General features: G+C 42.3%; 2 non-coding genes across 2 annotated transcripts; both read right to left on the bottom strand.

Moving 5' to 3' along the window:
- Positions 1 to 910: 910 nt before the first annotated feature.
- On the bottom strand, positions 911 to 1,025 carry LOC147660691 (U5 spliceosomal RNA). The gene has a single exon (XR_015306204.1). It is a non-coding gene; the product is annotated as a U5 spliceosomal RNA (small nuclear RNA).
- A 13,096-nt stretch (positions 1,026 to 14,121) lies between these two features.
- LOC147660690 (U5 spliceosomal RNA) lies at positions 14,122 to 14,236 on the bottom strand. The gene has a single exon (XR_015306209.1). It is a non-coding gene; the product is annotated as a U5 spliceosomal RNA (small nuclear RNA).
- Between the last annotated feature and the right edge of the window lie 956 nt (positions 14,237 to 15,192).

The raw sequence follows: 15,192 nt of genomic DNA, 5'->3' as shown, positions 1-15,192 counted from the left end.
TGCTTCAAAGAAGACGATCGAGCCACACCAACCAGGTACGTCAAAGATTATTTATTTTGCGGGCAAAAAGACGCGTTTTGAGCACAAAGGCTCTTGGTCACATCAATATATATATATATATATATATATATATATATATATATATATATATATATATATATATATATATACACACACATACACATATATATTTTAATGCCCCTTTAGAATTTGAATCACAGAGGCGATTTTAATCAAATCTCAATAATCATGAGACTGATCTTGAAATAAACCCCAGATTGAAAAGTTATGGGTTTTATTTACCAATTGATCCTTCTTTATCTTTTGTTCTATAGCGCTGCTCGTATATAGGAGTGAAGCCTTTCATAGAGCGATGTTTGCGTTCTTGTTACATGAGTATACTGTAAGTTCAGACGATCGAGCCACACCAACCAGGTACGTCAAAGATTATTTATTTTGCGGGCAAAAAGACGCGTTTCGAGCACAAAGGCTCTTGGTCACATCAATATATATATATATATATATATATATATATATATACATATATATATATATATATATATATATATATACACACACATACACATATATATTTTAATGCCCCTTTAGAATTTGAATCACAGAGGCGATTTTAATCAAATCTCAATAATCATGAGACTGATCTTGAAATAAACCCCAGATTGAAAAGTTATGGGTTTTATTTACCAATTGATCCTTCTTTATCTTTTGTTCTATAGCGCTGCTCGTATATAGGAGTGAAGCCTTTCATAGAGCGATGTTTGCGTTCTTGTTACATGAGTATACTGTAAGTTCAGCGCATCAGTAAAAGTCGTTTTCCGATCTGCTTCGAGATTGAATCACTTGTAACTGTATGAAGATACAGTTTAACTTTTTAAAGCATTAATGGGGTAACCCTGCAGCAGCAGGGCTTTCAAAAATTGAGTGAAACTCTTAAATGCTCCTCTCCACGGAAATCTTTAGTAAAAGGCGAAAGATTTATTCGGTTTGAAGAGAAACCAGAGTATACGTCTTTCACAGACTCACTATGCCCCCCAATAACAGCTATCCACAGAATGTTAGGGTCATTTACTCTTCTAAGTCTATCATTGATAATCCTTCAAAATATAACCAACTCGTGAGAAACCTTGTAATCCGGTACATTGACAAAACACTTCTCGAGATAATCGAAACAAAAGCGGGTCGCACTAGTGACACGGACTTATGGGTATGCAAATTTCGTTTTCGGTCACGTGACATAAAGGCTGTGACACTCGAGTCTCGCAGCTCAAGCCTTGGCGTCGGCTCCTTTCACTCTTCTCATTCTGAACGGTGCAGCGTTCGGAGCCTCGCGCAGGTTTGTGTGAGGCTCGGTGGCTCCCAAGAGGAGGACTTTTACATGTCCCCATCAACAAGGCATGCTGGCTGGCTCATTGATCTTCTTTCCGAGACAGTGAACGAGCCAGTGTGTTTTCAACTTGCAGCCTATAAGGCTGCATCAGCTGCTGTAAGAAAACAAGCATTGGCAGAGAGGCAAAATGCTGACTAACGGCTTTGCCAATGCTTTTCGGCAAAGTTGTATATTATCGGCAAGATGCTGCTGTGCAACATGACCAAAAGAAAACAAAACAATAAAAGCAGCGATGATTTGGGCATAGTGTAAGTGTGCACGTGCATCATTGCGCATGCGCAATTGCAAAGTGAGGCAGGCACCATGGGGCATATTATCAAGGAACAGCGTTAAAATTATCGCTGCTTTAGCGGCAGGAAACTGCCGCTAAAGCGGCGATAATGGGCTTGATAATATACCCTTGAGAATTCCAATATAAGCCCATGTTCTGATGTTAACATGGGCTTCTATTGGAATTCTCGACGGCATATTATCAAGCCCATAATCGTTGTCTTTAGCGGCAGTTTCCTGCCGCTAAAGCGCCAATAATTGTAAGGCTGTTCCTTGATAATATGCCCCCATATCTTTTTTAATTCACTGAACCAAAAGGGACGGATTAACGGATTAATCGTTTTACCCAAGGACAGTGTTAGAGCTGCTACCAGATAATGAAATGCGAAAAGAACTTACAGGGGAATCATATATCTTATGTGCAAAATCACGTATTAAAAAGAAACCCAAACATTTCCACTTCATTCCTTTTGCAAGGTTCTTCACTGAACAAGAACCTGGGTAGTTTATAGAGTACTCGAAGAGCTTTTGTGATCTAGTGCTAGGTTTGCTTCTATATTATTAGAACAGAGCCACCCAATAATCCCACCGGGACTGGGTAATATAAACGTATTAGCTAAATGTCCAGGTAGGAATCATTTACAGTGTCAATTTAACATTGAGCAGTGTCATAACTATGATCACCGAATTAAGTGACCGTAGGGTTTCAGTAACAGCCAACATCGATTAATATCAAAAATATATTTATTCTTTTTTTAGTTTTCAGATATAAACTTTTTTATATATTGCAACTTGATCCAAAAATCAAAAGTCCGGCAACATTAGACCACCAAACACATATATCACAAATCATATGGTGGTATATGAACACCTTTACCACATAGTGTGGACACAATGAAGGACCACATGCACGTTATAAAATATGTAGCCTAATTCACAAATTATTATTTTACGTGAATTATACAATGTAATCGTGTAAAAGGTGTTAGGCGTCGACGTTTCGGTCCAAGTAGGCCAGAAAGATCCGGAGGACCATCTTCAGGACAAAAAGGTTGCACAGAGGTATCTAATACAAACATAACAACATCAAAAATAATAATCAGAGAAACCCTAGGGTACACGGAGATTATTTGTCAGCTCAAAATGAGAACAAAGTGCGAGTGCTCTACTGACAATACATTAAACTGAATGTAGCACACACCATTAAACAGCCACCAAGTGTGCATATAACACATGCAAAGTGACTACGAAAAAACCCCAAAACAGGACCAATTGACCAGTGCCTAAAAAGACCAGTGCCTAAAAAGACCTGTATAGCAAGTCCGAAAGGTGCAAAGCTTTCACCACCATGAGTATATACAACATATACCTGTGTACTACGGGGTGTTTTCAACAACCAAAAAACGCCTCACAGGTCGTTCTACAAACCAAAGAATAATTAGGTCAGTAACGCTAAGTCGGTGGACAGAACGCTATCAAGGTGTGCATGCATAAGCTGTCACTTACGTCTGGCAGCCGCCCACAATTCTGCAACACAAACGGAATACGTGTAAGAAATCTGGGTATGCCCTCTCTACTTTGACTATACCGATAACCAGCTGTAAACTTACTTCATAGTTCACAAGACGCCGGCTCAAAGGAGTCCGAGTGTCTTCTCCGTGACCAAAAGCGGAAGCGGGCTGTTTCCGCAATTGACGCATATAACATGCCGCGTCCTGACGTCAGTGCCACAGTAGACTTGGCGGCCATCTTGGAGTGTACTTGACCGCTTGTAGGTTGCTATACTATCGCTATGAAAGCCTACTTTGGTGAAAACGTCAATGTAACCAGTCTTACCTATTCTAAAAATACTTACATCACACCTTAATGAAAGCTTAAAATTGGGGCTTGCAAGTGTGATATAACAATAAGCAATACAACATTAAGACAACTATACACCATTAAATAAACAATAAACAAACATTAGAAATCTCAGGTCCAATAGATACAATAGATAACCACCACCTCAAAACCTCAAGAGACTACATAGAGACAGATATCCTACACTCTAAGAGGCAGAGGGGAGCTATTCACTCACATACAGCCGTATGTGGTATTCCAGATTTGAAAAGCCTTTATACTAGGGTAGCCAGTGAGTGCCATTCAATAAACGTATTTAACCCATTATCCACAGTATCACACAGCCAAATCTCTCAAAGAGAGAACAAACTGATTTGGCTGTGTGATACTGTGGATAATGGGTTAAATACGTTTATTGAATGGCACTCACTGGCTACCCTAGTATAAAGGCTTTTCAAATCTGGAATACCACATACGGCTGTATGTGAGTGAATAGCTCCCCTCTGCCTCTTAGAGTGTAGGATATCTGTCTCTATGTAGTCTCTTGAGGTTTTGAGGTGGTGGTTATCTATTGTATCTATTGGACCTGAGATTTCTAATGTTTGTTTATTGTTTATTTAATGGTGTATAGTTGTCTTAATGTTGTATTGCTTATTGTTATATCACACTTGCAAGCCCCAATTTTAAGCTTTCATTAAGGTGTGATGTAAGTATTTTTAGAATAGGTAAGACTGGTTACATTGACGTTTTCACCAAAGTAGGCTTTCATAGCGATAGTATAGCAACCTACAAGCGGTCAAGTACACTCCAAGATGGCCGCCAAGTCTACTGTGGCACTGACGTCAGGACGCGGCATGTTATATGCGTCAATTGCGGAAACAGCCCGCTTCCGCGTTTGGTCACGGAGAAGACACTCGGACTCCTTTGAGCCGGCGTCTTGTGAACTATGAAGTAAGTTTACAGCTGGTTATCGGTATAGTCAAAGTAGAGAGGGCATACCCAGATTTCTTACACGTATTCCGTTTGTGTTGCAGAATTGTGGGCGGCTGCCAGACGTAAGTGACAGCTTATGCATGCACACCTTGATAGCGTTCTGTCCACCGACTTAGCGTTACTGACCTAATTATTCTTTGGTTTGTAGAACGACCTGTGAGGCGTTTTTTGGTTGTTGAAAACACCCCGTAGTACACAGGTATATGTTGTATATACTCATGGTGGTGAAAGCTTTGCACCTTTCGGACTTGCTATACAGGTCTTTTTAGGCACTGGTCTTTTTAGGCACTGGTCAATTGGTCCTGTTTTGGGGTTTTTTCGTAGTCACTTTGCATGTGTTATATGCACACTTGGTGGCTGTTTAATGGTGTGTGCTACATTCAGTTTAATGTATTGTCAGTAGAGCACTCGCACTTTGTTCTCATTTTGAGCTGACAAATAATCTCCGTGTACCCTAGGGTTTCTCTGATTATTATTTTTGATGTTGTTATGTTTGTATTAGATACCTCTGTGCAACCTTTTTGTCCTGAAGATGGTCCTCCGGATCTTTCTGGCCTACTTGGACCGAAACGTCGACGCCTAACACCTTTTACACGATTACATTGTATAATTCACGTAAAATAATAATTTGTGAATTAGGCTGCATATTTTATAACGTGCATGTGGTCCTTCATTGTGTCCACACTATGTGGTAAAGGTGTTCATATACCACCATATGATTTGTGATATATGTGTTTGGTGGTCTAATGTTGCCGGACTTTTGATTTTTGGATCAAGTTGCAATATATAAAAAAGTTTATATCTGAAAACTAAAAAAAGAATAAATATATTTTTGATATTAATCGATGTTGGCTGTTACTGAAACCCTACGGTCACTTAATTCGGTGATCATAGTTATGACACTGCTCAATGTTAAATTGACACTGTAAATGATTCCTACCTGGACATTTAGCTAATAGGTTTGCTTCTAGCCATGCTCCTGGAGGCAAGGAAACATCACCTCAAGTCTACTGGAGAGCTGTGGTCTGCCTGACACCAGGGAGCCTGCCTGCTGAGATGGGAAAAGGAACAACTTCACCCACAGGAGCTGTGTACCCAGGGAAGCTTAGCCCAGCCAAGAGTCCGCAGAGATCGGTGCTACCCAGAGAAATGGACTGCTGTGGGACTACCATTGGTTGATTTATGATTGTTTGAATTTGATTTAGTTAGCTCGTTGACTGCTCACAGTGACTTTACTGAAAGAGTCCCAAGGGACCATTGGGACATATTACCAACAAGTAGCGATATTTATTTATCGCTGAGCATCGCCAGAATTTATCTCTGAGATAGCATGCTATTAGCAACGTTTATCTCCAAAGCGGTACATTTTCCGGTGACAGCGGCGAAATACGTAAATATAGCTGAGAATACAGCGATATTCACGCCTTAGCGACAAAATGCTCTTAGCCATGTTATCCACCTCCCATTGGATAACATGGCTAAGAACTGGTCTGAGCAGGCGTTAGTTTTTGGAGATATTTGCGCTTAGCGCGAATATTTCCAACACTACACCTGTGTTGATAATAGGCGATAGCGATGTTAGCGAATGCTGTCAGTCGCTAACAGGTTGGGAACGCCCACTTTGCATGTCATTAGCGATAAATATCGCTCACATGCAAAGCAGGCCCCAAACTTCTCGCTATCGCCTACAAGCTGTCGCTAACTGCTGTTAGCGACAGCTTGCTAATAGGGCAATAGAATTATCGCCTTTTAGCGGACGAAAACGGCCCATGGTTTGATGGAGTTAATCCGTAAGCTTTTAGGCAATTGGTCATCTCCTCCCTCTAACACAACTCACTAGCTTTAGCTAGCTGAATGCACTCTTTGATTGTCTTGTTGAATCTCTCAACCGTCCCGTTGTTCTCTGGGTTGTAGAGAGCACCGAACCTGTGCTTGATCCCATTGCACTCTAGGAATTCCTTTATTTCTCTAGAGCAGAGTTGCACTCCATTATCTATCAGGATAATGCTAGGCAACCCTTCACGGAGGAATACCTCCAGGAGAAACTCAATGACCGACTTGGTAGTTATTTCAGACACAAACTGCAGCTTAGGCCACTTAGAGTATGAGTTCATAAGTACCAGGATGTACGGGGTACGGTTCTCTCCTGATATTGGCCCCACAATGTCTAAGGCTACATCTGCCCATGGGCCTTCTGCCAGAGGCCTGCAGTGCATGGGAGGTGTGTGTTGTTTGAGCACCTTGTCGCTGGTCGAGCAAGGTACACACTCCCTTATTCTCCTCTCTATCTCCATGTCCATATTTGGTCACCAATAGTCTAGGGGTAACCTCTGCTTACTTTTAGTGATGCCCAGGTGACCCTCATGGGCCAAATTAACCAATACTTCTCTCAAAATCCCTGGCGGAACTAATTTGGTACCACGAAAAAGACAATTGTCCGCAATAGACAACTCCTCTCTGACCATCCAGAACAGTCGGAGAGACTCTTCCTTCTTGTCGCAGTCAGACCAACCCCCCTTGGTCTTGGCACATACTTCTTGAAGAAGCACATCACTTTCCAACTCCACTTTCCAGAGTTCTTCATCCACCACCCCTTGAGTAATAGCACACATGTTCTCATTCTCCATCACATTGTCCTCTTCACCTGGCCTGTTCTCTTCCTCAATTTCTTCAGGGGTTTCCCTTACCAACCGCGTGAGACAGTTGGAGGTTAAATTCCTCACCCCTGGTATGTACTCTACCCCAAAGGTGTATTCTTGTAAGCTCACTACCCACCTTCTTATCCTGCTCGAGGTGACATCTAAACCTTTCTTAGTAAAGACTTCTACAAGGGGTTTTTGGTCACTCCTTATGTCAAACTTTGTTCCCCATACAAAATCTTAAAATTTGTTAGTGGGCCAATGCACCGCAAGTGCCTCTTTCTCGATAATCGAGTAGTTGTACTCTGCCCGACGTAGGGATCTGGATGCAAACGCTATACTCTCTTTCCCCTTTTCACCTTCCTGAGTCAGGCCCGCACCCAAACCTTTAGTACTGGTGTCCTACGTCAGTAAGGTCCTCCTACCAGGAACAAAAGCTTTAAGATTCGGTGCCTCTGCCAATGCTTTCTTGGTGGCGTCAAATTCGTTTTGGCATGCCTCACTCCAGTCAAATGGTACTCCCTTTCTTAGGAGATTGCGAATCTGGTAGGTACGCCTAGCAAAGTTCTGCACAAACTTGCTATAAAACTCAATCATACCCATAAATGATTTGATTTGCTACTGGGAGGGGTTAGGTTGAGGATGGTGTTCTGCAACTCTGTTTTAGGAAGTATACCTTCTCCAGTTACCTTATACCCCCAAAACTCTATCTCTGAGCACCCAATCCTAACTTTTTCCTTCTTCACCGTTAGACCTAGCTCTAAGAATCTCTCTAGAACTTGCCTTAGCCTGGGTTCATGTTAGGTGTTGTTTTCTCCAAAGATCAGAACATCATCCTGGTAGCATAAAATTCCAGGAATTCCTTTAAGGAGATTGGTCATGATCCTTTGAGAAAACAGCTGCAGCCGAGACAAGTCCAAAAGGCATTTGCTTAAAGCTGTAGGCCCCATGAGTATAAAAAAGGCCGTGAGATCTTGTGGCTCTGTGTGCATCCTGACCTGATAATAAGCTGACGTGAGGTCCAGGGTGGAAAAGACCTTTGCACCAGCAAGTCTGCTCATCATTTGGGATATGTTGGGGAGGGAAACATGTCCACTATAACTACCTTGTTTAGAGCCCTTAGGTCTATGCAAAGACGTACAGCCCCATCCCCTTTCCTTGCTGCTAAAATGAGTGCTTGCCACTCCGTGGCCTCCACAGGCTCAATTACTCCCAAACAACACAGTTTCTCCAATTCTTCTTTCACAGGTTCTTGTATGGAAATCAGCAGGTTTCTGACCTTGGCTGTTACTGGTTTAGCGTTCTCTTTTAGCTTGATCCTATGCACAAAGTTCTTAAGACAGCCTATCTAATCTAACAGGGGTGTGGAAATATTTCAAAAATCTACTTGGCCAGGGGACAAAATGTTACATAAATCTACTTGTCCTGGGAAGGTAACTGCTTGCCCCACCTACTCCATAAATCACTATGGTAGGTCTGCACGGAGAGACCCTGCACTGCAATCAGTGCAACATACCGTGCAATATATATTTCAAGTGCAAGTCCAATTATGCAGTGCATGGTCATGCACTCTTAAATGCAACTGTTGTTCTCGCTGGCTGTACAGCATGTGTGCAGATGGGTCAGTGTGCACTGCACCCATTTAGCAGATATTTTGCATGTAACACATTTTCATATGTAGAGAAATAGTACCTAAAGGCAGAGGGCAGACTGCATTTCTTGAAGTGTTTTTGGCACAGTCTAGACTGTGTCGAAATATGAACCTGTAGGACAGAAGGGTGTTCTGTATCATAGGGCCAACTGCTGTCCAGCTTCAAAAATACTCAGATGTGATGCGCTGATATAAGTGTGGATGGGAATAACGGCACTTCTTGGCAGAGCTTATGAACGGTTCATGGGGCAGCAAAATCACGTAGCAGATACACTATGATTCACTGAGGCAGTATCCACAAGTACAAATACACAAGAGGCAGGTGTGCTTCTTGTTGCTTACTTATTACAGAGCTGATCTGTAATAAAGGTGAAAGATGGAGCAAACATGTCGAGAGATATACACTTGTGGTACGGATAAACGTGCTGATGAATTGTAGCGCCTTTTGGGATTACAGAGTGGAAAGCCAATAACTTAAGTTCACCCTGATTCTAGTTCTGAATAGCCAGGGTTAGTTTCCAGGGTACATTTTGATCGCAGCTGGAGTGCACCAAATAGGAGGAGTATTTACTTAGAACGGTATTCTTTGTGGGAAATGAAGTCGAGATTAAATTACAGAAACCAGGATGTAATGCGGAAGGAGAGTTTACAATGGGCACTTTTTTTCAATTTATATAGCGTTAGCTTAACCCAAGGGCATTGGAGTTCATTATGTGAACACTAAAATATATCACAGCAGATCAGATTCATTTTTAGGTCGCTCTCCGAGACAATGCATGCACTTTTGCTTGCGGGACATTTTGTTTAAATTCAAGAGGCTTAGAGCCTGCCCATAAGTTACCATTTGTTTGTTTCGTCATCACTCTCTTTTCCAGGCTTTTCATTGGTCAGCAAATGCTAGTTTCATTTCTCTTCATGTTTGTCCCTTCAATAGAGCATGGGCCAAGTGCTTCTTACGTTCGGCAGTCAGTGTCCATCCACTGGTCGCATGCTTCCAAAGGTACTTTTTTATAAGGTCGAGGACTCCGTCGCACTGCTGTAAGCAGTGTGGGCGGAGCCTGAAGATTTAATGTTTCTTAGAGGGGGCTTGGAACCCGACCCTCTTCTCAATTGGCTGGCCTAGTAAATGCTGGCCAGCCATTGGAGGAGAGGGGCGTCACTCGGTCCAAGCCCTGTCTTTTTTGGATTCGGGGGCGTTTTTTTAAGCTTCTTTCTTGTTTTCTTTCTCTCCTCTTCCCATTGGCTGGAATTTTACCTTCCAGCCAATGGGAAGAGGAGAGAACAAAAACCAGGCCCCCGAATCGGAAAATGACCGTGCTTTCTCCGAGGCATTTCTGCCTCGCCTCGGAGAAAAGTGGTCGTGCGCTTGACCCGCGAATAGACCCCTCCTATTCCTAGCAGGAACAAGCCCAGTATATATGTACTTTCGGCGGCGGCCCTTGACTATCCAAACACTGGTAAGCAAACGAAAATATTTTGGGTCTTTTTCCAGGTGGGATATTTCTACATCTTTCTATTGTCAACGGTTCAGTCTGCTCAACTGCCGGCTCCAGCGTGTGTCGCAACCGACAAGCTGCAGGGAAACCTTCGAGAAACGACGAGAGTAAGCGATTCGACAAAAGGGCTAAACATGGTACTAAAATGGTATCGGGTGGGTGTCATAAAACACGTGTTTTGACTTCAGCCGCTGGCACCTTTTCAGAATCGTACGGGAGTTAAAGAACGTTGACAGCCTAAGTACGCACTTTATTTTGCTGGCTTATATTTTGTGTGCGCTTTTCTGTGCTACTTATCCAGCTGGTACCGCGCTGGTCACATTTTAAGCGATCGTGCACCGTGACCGGTGCAGGGTCAGGCTTGTAATGGCGGCCGGCGGCCTTTATGCCGCTCTAATGGCAGAAGCGCGAGGCACACTCGGTGATACCACTTTGTGGTATGTAGACGCTGATTCACTTGTGCGTTTCCTCTTTTGCACATAGTATCGAACCTGTCAATATTACGGTGCTTTCTGGGAACCAGGAGTTCATCCCCCTCTTCCCCACCGCTTGTAATTGTCTTTTACTCCCAAACTTATCCCATCCTTCTTATCTATGTGGCTTCATTACGGACGCTGGGTACTTCCCCAGTACCCATCTGTGTCTCTGGTGCAAGTCTCCCCTTGAAACTATACCTGCAGTAGGCATGGGGTATTGATGTACCCACTGCTTTTATAATATAGAGCTTTCTCACATACACTCGCTCGTGTGCTGAATAAAGATATGCCCGCATAATTTCTGTGTGCCTTGTTTACACTAAGCACTCAGACGCGAATGGCGGTGCGGTCTTCAACTAAAGCGACGGTGTCATAGACACGAGTGACTAACTCGATGTTTCTATACCGGATGACACGATTGCCCTGGCCCAGTTCTGCTCACCTTGGGTTCCTTTATCCCTACCACCAGCCCAACCAGGCATGGTGGCCTTTGAACTAGTACTGGATGCCCGTATGCCGAATCTTATATGTTGCAGTACGAAAATCTACTGGTAACCTACCTTTCCATTGTTCATTCATACCTAGTAACATTTTCTGGATAGTTGCTTCGGCAGCCACTGCCGGCGTTTCTGGATGGTAAATCTAACTTGCCCAACCGACAACCATTGCCAAAAAACACAAGTGCATAGTATGAATGCCTAGTAATGGTGGTAGTGCGTTACGGGTAAGTAGGGTTTGGCTACAAGTAGGAATGTGTCTCCAGCTTGTGAATACATTGAGCTGTTCTTCAATAGCTCAGGTGTACTGGTCTTAAGACCATTGCAAAATAGTATAGAAACATTGTCTTGCTTGTTGGACTGTGCTCGGAGCCTTTGGTAGTACTGCTGTTTTAATTATGCCTATAAGCGATAAATCTCCGCTGTGCAGCACTTTTGGTCATCGGTACAAAACGCATTTTTTAAACGTGTACGTTTGTTTTCAGTCTTTGCACCGTTTACTAACTACATCAGGGATGCATCTGTCTTTCTCCACTAGGTATATCACATTTGACTGGACAGAAACATTAAGAGTCAGTCCAACTTTAGAGTTATTTGTGTTTTTTTTTAGCTTCAGTTGCACACTTTGCCGTGTTCTACTGTTGGCACATTATTCTACTTCCTTCCCAAATATATGTGTGAATCGGGGTCGGGGGGGGGGATAAACTTGCCTTGCCCACGGAATGTCTACATGGCGGGAAGAATGCAAGCATACGTTGCAGGCCGCGTTCTCCTGCCTGGTTACCCATTTTTCATTTTAAAGGGCCAGCCCAGGCAAACTTTGTTGAAAGCGCACAAGTGTTTTTATTATGTGCACATTTTAAAAGGCGTGTTACCGTTTCCTTTATTTGAATTTCAATGTAATGTTTATTTTTAGTTTTAGTCTCGAAAATAAAATTCCACAGACACTTTAAAATCCCAAAGAGCTTTGACTTTTATTTTTAACTGATGTCCAGTTCTTAGAGTTGCTCTGTTTGTGTGTGTGTGTGTGTGTGTGTGTAGCTCTGTGTGTGTGTGTGTGTGTCTCTGTCTATGTGTGTGTGTGTGTGTCTCTGTCTGTCTGTGTGTGTGCGTGGCTCTGTGTGTGTGTGGCTCTGTGTGTATGTGTGTGGCTCTGTGTGTGTGTGGCTGTGTGTGTGTGTGTGTGTGTGTGTGTGGCTGTGTGTGTGTGTGTGGCTCTGTGTGTGGCTCTGTGTGGATAGCTTTTTTTGTAGGTGGCTCTATGTGTGGGTGGCTCTGTCTGTGTGAGGGTGGCTCTGTGTAGGTGGCTCTATGTGAATGACTCTGTGTGGGTGTCACTGTGTGGGTGACTCTGTATGTGTGTGTGGGTGGCTTTGAGTGTGTGGCTCTGTGTGGGTGTAAATGCAATAGGTCATGCATATGCGAGTGATTAAGCTATTGGCATTGTAAATGACAATGCCATTTATTTAACGATTAAGCTATTGGCAATGTAAATGACAATGCCATTTATTTATGATGTAAAAAAAAAAAATACAAAAAAAATATGTCATGAGCAATGCCAATAGCTCTACCTTTAATAATGCTGAGACCATTGCATTGTAAATGCTAGTTTAAAATGTAGCACTTGATAGGAGTACATTTGTTTGCAGGCTGTCTCCCTCCTCCCCAATCCCGTTCGACATTGTTGCTTGCCTGTCTCCCTCCCGTGTTGTTGACCTCTTGTGCTTGCTTGCCCTGTCTCCCATGTGCATTGTTGCTTACCCTACTTACTCTGTACTGTTGTTGCGTGCCTGGTTCCAATACCCCATCCCACATTGTTTCCACATCGTTATTGATAAAGACAATATGCCTCACCTATGCGAGATCTATTGGCTTAGTCAATGTTTTTTGCCATGTTGTACAGATGCGGGCTGCTGTGCAGCATGGTTTAAAATCAAATAAAAAAGCACTGTAAAGCAGCAAGCATTGAACGCGTCATCGGACTTTTATGTTTTACATTCATCCATGCTGCACAGCTGTACCTGGCTACGAAAAAGCCTGGACAAAGACATTCGATCTTGCATGGGTACGATTTATTGCCTTTGCTAATGCTTGTTTTTTAGGGCACTTGTTGAGCCACTTTTCGAGGATGATCGCAGGGTTAAGTCTGCAGGACTCAAACTTGATTTGCCCATTTTAAAGTAGGAAGCTAGGCCTTGGCATGATTTAAATATACTATATAAATATATATATATATCCACAGGAATCTCCTTGCTTCAAAGAAGTCGATCGAGCCACACCAACCAGGTACGTCAAAGATTATTTATTTTGCGGGCAAAAAGACGTGTTTCGAGCACACAGGCTCTTGGTCACATCAATATATATATATATATATATATATATATATATATATATATATATATATATATATATATATATATATATATATATATATATATATATATATATATATATATATATATATATATATATATATATATATATATATATATATATATATATATATATATATATACACACACATACACATATATATTTTAATGCCCCTTTAGAATTTGAATCACAGAGGCGATTTCAATCAAATCTCAATAATCATGAGACTGATCTTGAAATAAACCCCAGATTGAAAAGTTATGGGTTTTATTTACCAATTGATCCTTCTTTATCTTTTGTTCTATAGCGCTGCTCGTATACAGCAGTGAAGCCTTTCATAGAGCGATGTTTGCGTTCTTGTTACATGAGTATACTGTAAGTTCAGCGCGTCAGTAAAAGTCGTTTCCCGATCTGCTTCGAGATTGATCAAATGTAACTGTATGAAGAAACAGTTTAACTTTTTTAACCATTAATGGGGTAACCCTGCAGCAACAGGGCTTTCAAAAATTGAGTGAAACTCTTAAATGTTCCTCTCCACGGAAATCTTTAGTAAAAGGCGAAAGATTTATTCGGTTTGAAGAGAAACCAGAGTATACGTCTTTCGCAGACTCACTATGCCCCCAATAACAGCTATCCACAGAATGTTAGGGTGATTTACTCTTCTAAGTCTATCATTGATAATCCTTCAAAATATAACCAACTCGTGAGAAACCTTGTAATCCGGTACATTGACAAAACACTTCTCGAGATAATCGACACAAAAGCGGGTCGCACTAGTGACACGGCATTATGGGTATGCAAATTTCGTTTTCGGTCACGTGACATAAAGGCTGTGACACTCGAGTCTCGCAGCTCAAGCCTTGGCGTCGGCTCCTTTCACTCTTCTCATTCTGAACGGTGCAGCGTTCGGAGCCTCGCGCAGGTTTGTGTGAGGCTCGGTGGCTCCCAAGAGGAGGACTTTTACATGTCCCCATCAACAAGGCATGCTGGCTGGCTCATTGATCTTCTTTCCGAGACAGTGAACGAGCCAGTGTCTTTTCAACTTGCAGCCTATAAGGCTGCATCAGCTGCTGTAAGAAAACAAGCATTGGCAGAGAGGCAAAATGCTGACTAACGGCTTTGCCAATGCTTTTCGGCAAAGTTGTATAGCATCGGCAAGATGCTGCTGTGCAACATGACCAAAAGAAAACAAAACAATAAAAGCAGCGATGATTTGGGCATAGTGTAAGTGTGCACGTGCATCATTGCGCATGCGCAATTGCAAAGTGAGGCAGGCACCATGGGGCATATTATCAAGGAACAGCGTTAAAATTATCGCTGCTTTAGCAGCATGAAACTGCTGCTAAAGCAGCGATAATGGGCTTGATAATATACCCTTGAGAATTCCAATATAAGCCCATGTTCTGATGTTAACATGGGCTTCTATTGGAATTCTCGACGGCATATAATCAAGCCCATAATCGTTGTCTTTAGCGGCAGTTTCCTGCAGCTAAAGCGCCAATAATTGTAAGGCTGTTCCTTGATAATATGCCCCCATATCTTTTTTAATT

The sequence above is a fragment of the Lissotriton vulgaris genome, unplaced genomic scaffold, assembly GCF_964263255.1.
Source record: "Lissotriton vulgaris unplaced genomic scaffold, aLisVul1.2 SCAFFOLD_763, whole genome shotgun sequence".
Lineage (NCBI taxonomy): Eukaryota > Metazoa > Chordata > Amphibia > Caudata > Salamandridae > Lissotriton > Lissotriton vulgaris.
The sequence above is the reverse complement of the archived record's forward strand: the minus strand, read 5'-3'. Positions and strand labels throughout refer to the sequence as shown.